Genomic DNA, 5600 nt, shown 5'->3' on the forward strand with positions numbered 1-5600 from the left:
TTATTCTTATACCATTCTTTGTATTTTATTCTAATCACATGTCCCACCCTTTCCTATGCCTCTCTTTAACCACCAGCGACACCTTGACAGTCCCTCGGCGCAGCTCTTTTAGTGACACAGCATGACGGAGACCCTGCGGTGCAGCTTTATATTCTCTCGATCTTATTGCAGTCACACCTTGCCCATCGCTCAGTGCAGCTCTTTTAGGGACAAGGATCTGGAGACCCCTCAGCATACCCCTAGAAACCCCGACTCACCCTGACCATGCCTCTTTCAGTCACACAGGGGAGAGGTGGAGCCTCCCCGCTGCTGCACCACCGATCCCTTGGTATACCTCGTTTAGTCATGGGGCAGCAGCAGCTCCTGGTGAGATTCTTCTATTATTTTTTAGATCATTTTCAGTATTTTATTCTATTCACACCTTCTAGACTTTACCATGCCGCTCTTCAGCACCACCACTCTCCCCTGAAGGTCCCTCTTATTTGCTCCAAACCGGGCCTGGAGACACTTCCGAGACAAAGTCCAAGAAGAGGGTATTTGCTTTATTTAGTGTGCTGGCTGGGCACGGATCACTCCTCCAAACACGCACACACCCCAGTTGCTCCTCCAAACACGCACACAGCAGTTTACAATATATGGTTGCAATGTATGCATATTCATAGTTTTCCCTAGAAAAGCTGTGATTATGCCAACTATTTCTTAGAACTCGTTATTATCATTAGCATACACGGAGCGCAGGCGCAGTGCTCCCTGGTGGTCGCGCTGAGGAAGGCTTGGTGGTCGTTTTGACGAAGGTCAAACATCTTCCTTGCTTTGAACTTTTCACCTTTCTTTCCTAGGCGCGCGCAATCTCTTGCTAGTTGTTTCAACATTTTCTTCACTGGATCTAGCAAGCTTTTGTTCCCTATCTTCTGCCAAGTTATTCAGCTAGCTTCTACACTGGTTACAATGTATCTTATTCTAGCCTCAGGATACCCAAGCATGTCGGAGTACAATGACTTAAACCATTTCAATAGCACATGGGGTGTATATGTAGGAAAAGGGGCTTTGTGAATTGACTTCATCTTTGCATTTAAACAATTGGGTATGGACCCCCAATTGCCCTCCTTACAATTGTTCCAAGTATCAAGGCAAATGCAATCATATGCCTGTTAAGCTCACTAATGGTAGCTGGGTAAGGTGTTCCTACCACACTTACCAAAAAGATTTTGAAGGCTGTAAAGCAATGGGGAGGGAAAAGGGGTTTTTTTTTGACCACTGTATTGGGTTGAGCCTGAGTTGATAGACAGTCTTTTGGACCGATGACACTTCTCACAGTTTACATATTTAAACCGCACGGAAAGGCGGGACTTTCCCTTTTTGTCGGAGCTCGCCTGCTGGAAGGTGGGGGGGGGGGGGGGGGGGGGGGGGCACCGAGCCTCCCGGCCCCGCCGGGCCGGGCTGGGGCCACTGCCCCTTCCCTCCTTTCCCAGCACTGCGGCACGGACCCTGGGTCGCTGGGGGGGACTGTCCCAGAGCCACAGGAAGCTAAAACCAGCCATGGACTGCTCACAGCTAAACCCATCCAGCGCGGCTTCTGGGGACAGGCGGGTCCTTCTCCTCTCCATGCGGAGCCGGCGGAGTCAACGGGAGCCGGCAGAGCCTCCTGTCTGTAGCCAGCACACTTCACGCTGAACTGAAGAGGACACCATGCAGCCAGCAGCACAGAGGGAGCGAGGCTTTCTCTACCGCAAAGCCTGAACAAGAACACTCTTCAACATAGCGGCTTCAGAGTCAGAGAGAAAGTGAGTCATGCGAGACAAAGCTGAAAATGGCGACGGGAGAAAAGAGGGCGGTGCTGCGATTCTCGCACGTACCTTAAAAAACCTTCTTGCATGCTGTGGTAAGAAACTGTAATACCACAAGGTGTTTGTCTCTTTAATCCATTTGAAGTACATGGGGGGATGGAGAATCCTTGTGTGGCCTGTGAAGATTGTGAAGAGTGCGTATGCCAGGCTATATAGAAGTCGTAAGAGGCTGTCAAAGACTTGTGGCGAAGAAAAGCCTTTGTGTGCAGGCCAAAATAACTTATCCTTTTAAAAGATTAATAACCCCATGTGGTGGCCCATGTTTTGCAGTGTGAAGGAACTGTAAGATTTTTCATGGGAGAGATGTTTTACACACAACAGATTGATTGTTTCCGGGCGGGTCTGGTGTTAGTAGCAGTTTGGGAACCACATGCAACTGAAGAAAACCCTTTTTTCCTTAAGCATAAGAGAGAGACTTTTCAAGAACTGGAACACTGACTAACATCCCATGTTCTGTTATCCTTGTGCGAGCTGGGTAAAAGGAGAGAAGTGCTGGAAAAGGGGGGGGGGGGGGGGGGGGGGAGGTGCTTTAATTTTTTTGTTATTTTCTCTTTACTTTTAACTCTATTAGTAATAAAACTCTTTCATTGTACTGCAACTGTTTAAGGTTTGTGCCTGCTTTGCTTTTCTCCTAGTTCTTGTCTCACAGAGGGAAAATGAGTAAGTGGTGAATGTTTTGAGCCAAGACCACTGCACTTAATTGGTGTTTCTTCCTGGTTTCGAACTCAACCTGCTACAACCACCTATTTTTAAGCTGTCCCCAAGAAAATTCTACATGTAGAACACATGTTGTTCATGATTATCAGCAGAAATGGCAACACTAGAATGGAACTCAAACCCTTTTTTAGTGAGTCCTGCTCCAAATCCAACCAAACAGCTTGCGGATGTAAAAGCAGATGGGAACCCCGTGCAGGAGCTCAGAAATGCAAATATTGTGACTCTTATGGTGGGGCAACTATTGTTGGAGGACTGTTCGGCCCAGGAAACAAGCTGTATTTTGACCCACCAGTTGATGACAAAGGGTAGGAAGGCCCCTTTGCTGATGGAACACGGGCTTTGAAAGGACATGATTGGATTTGTGGCCAACATGCTTATCGCAGGCAAGGCAATGAGAGTCCTCGAAGGAGAAGGAAATGAAAAGCTGGACCTGGACAAATGGGCAGGGAAGTCAGGTGGGGGGTGGGTGAGCAAGTCAATGCAAGGCAGTGGAAGGAAGGAAGGCTGCGGGAAGGCTACAAACTGCACAACAAGGCAATGCAAGCTGTGGGGAAGTCAAGCAAAGTAAAGGAAGGGCCAGGAAAGGCAAGGAAATGCAAACCATCTGTAGGCCTGGCAAGGCAAGGAGGCCCTGGAGAAAAGCAGTAGGCAGGTCAAGGGTGGGGCATGGCAAGGGAGGGTCAGCAGGGCAAGGCAAGGCAACTGTTGGGTTGCCAAGGCAAGGCAGGAGAGAAGTACATTCAAGGATCGGTGGTTCACTGTTGGAGAGGATGAAAGTTGGTAAGAAAGTTTCACAGCTATGTTGGCTTGGCAGAAAGATCTCTGTAGAAACTGAGGATGAGATAGAAATGAAAGCAAGTTTTGATATAGAGTAAAAGAAGTTTTGCTGAAACACGGACCACTGAATAACTGAGAAGGCAAAGGTTGGAGATGAGTTGGAAGGAGATTTTTATGATTAGGACAAAGGTATGTGACTACAAACAAGCACCTGTTTTTCACAAAGTAAATAAGTCTCAAGAAGACCATAAGTAAATAGAAAACATGCTTTTACCAAAAAGAGCTATAGCAGGCAAACAAGAAATGTCGATGTAGCAAGAAGAAGAGAGGTCTGAGAATTTTCCACTGTGAGCTTAAATTGTAACTTACTTACTCTTGTGATTGGATAATAATGACTATAATATGGTAATGGTAGTAGTTATGATAGGCTATAGGCAAATGTAAAGGTATTGTGTATGGTGCTTATTAGTTGTTATGTATTAAGACACTCAGCAAAGTAGATAATGCTTTGTAACTTGAACAGAAAGTGGCTTCAGGTATGCCTACAAGCTGGAGCTGACAGCTGTAGGGCTGGCTCTGGATACCCACTCCCTGAGCTGCTGTAACTTTGCCTATGAAATAAACAGCTTTCAAGAGAGCCGCCTGAAGTCCAGACATCCTTCGTGAACCTTTCTCCTGTAGTACACGAAAGTGGCCAGGACAGACTGCTCCATCTGGCTTTGATCCTGCACAGGTCATCTCTAATCTGCACCTAAAAGACTTGGGCTACCTGCTTTTCTTCATATGTGAAAGAACAGAGCCCAAGGGTGAAATGTGAATTGCCTGTCCAAAAATCAAGACATGCAAGCAGTGGTCCCAGGCAAAAACTGCCCAGACAGATGAGTGTGGCTGCATGGGACCTCCCCTGGATTTATTCTCCCACACTCCTGAAACACTGGGCATACATGAGTGGGCCTTGGGAGTCCTCAGAGGGGCAGACAGGGCTGGGCAAGGCTGGGAAATGTCACGAGAAAGGGGTCTTGAATTTCAGGTGGGGGAGTTAAGTACATCCCCAACTATGTGCAATTAATCTCACTTATCAAAGTCAGTGTCAACTAAAACTTTCATTAGCATAAACAGGCAAAATTTACTACATTTTCTTCTCTTATATAGGAAAAAAATCACAGACAAACAGATGAATATATTGTAGAGATTGACTGATAATACGGGTTTATTTACAGGCTTGATTGGCATATTTAAGGCTTGATTGCCATACTACTCACAAAGTCCTCTTAAGTATAACTCACTTTCAGATTTCTAAGAGTAAGATATATATTTCCACTGTATTCAAAACTGCATGGTAAATCAATTCAGGTATTATGGACACAAGTAATGCAATAATCACATGATAAGAATTTGAAAAGTCAAGTAGGCAAGAGAAAACTGTTGCCTTTGTATCTGCCCACATTCTGGACCACGGCTGTGTGAAAACGGTCTGCAAGCCAGACACAAAGGTGCACAGCAGGAACGGCACTGGCACCCAATAAACACCCCAGGTTTCTTTTTAATAACTCTCGGGAGTAGAAGAATGTGTAAAGTTTGCTACAGAGATCAGTTTTGGGAGGAGAAATGTTTTGAGAGAAGAAAAATCACAGGAGTTCCCACTGTAGGCTATATCCTCATTTCATTGTATCCTTTTACTGCAGAAACCCATCTGACCCTGTCTATTTGATTACAAGGACACACAGAACCGATTGCACATCTGCTCGCTGAGCCTGAGAAATGTTTTCTAGTGAAAAGGAAATGAGAAAGACCCGGATTACAAACGAACTGAAACACAAGCAGCTAATACATTCCTCCTTTCCTTAAAAGCAGTTCTAAGAATTTAGTGTGAAATACATTTAGGCTTGGTCCACAGTAATTTTAATTCAAATAAACACGTCTAAATTTTTTCCATCCCTCCCATTAAAGGATAGTTTTCTTGGCTTATTCTTTCAGCATTTTGCCAGCAATATGCTCAATGCTATTTCTTTAGAAATGGAAGCTATAGCATGATATCACAAAATGGTTGGGGAAACCTTTGCCATGACTATCAAGTTGAGTTCATAGGTTTTCAAAGCTGGTTGAAGATATAATGAAAGCATCTAAGGTTTATGCATGAATCAGCATCCCCTTGTCACAACGTCATGCTGCAGTGATCCCTGCCGGAGCTCTAAGACCGGATTTAAAACCGATAAGCTCAATACTGGCTCTTGAGCCAGCAGGAGTAAACATCCAAGA

Source organism: Corvus moneduloides, chromosome 8 (assembly GCF_009650955.1).
Source record: "Corvus moneduloides isolate bCorMon1 chromosome 8, bCorMon1.pri, whole genome shotgun sequence".
NCBI lineage: Eukaryota > Metazoa > Chordata > Aves > Passeriformes > Corvidae > Corvus > Corvus moneduloides.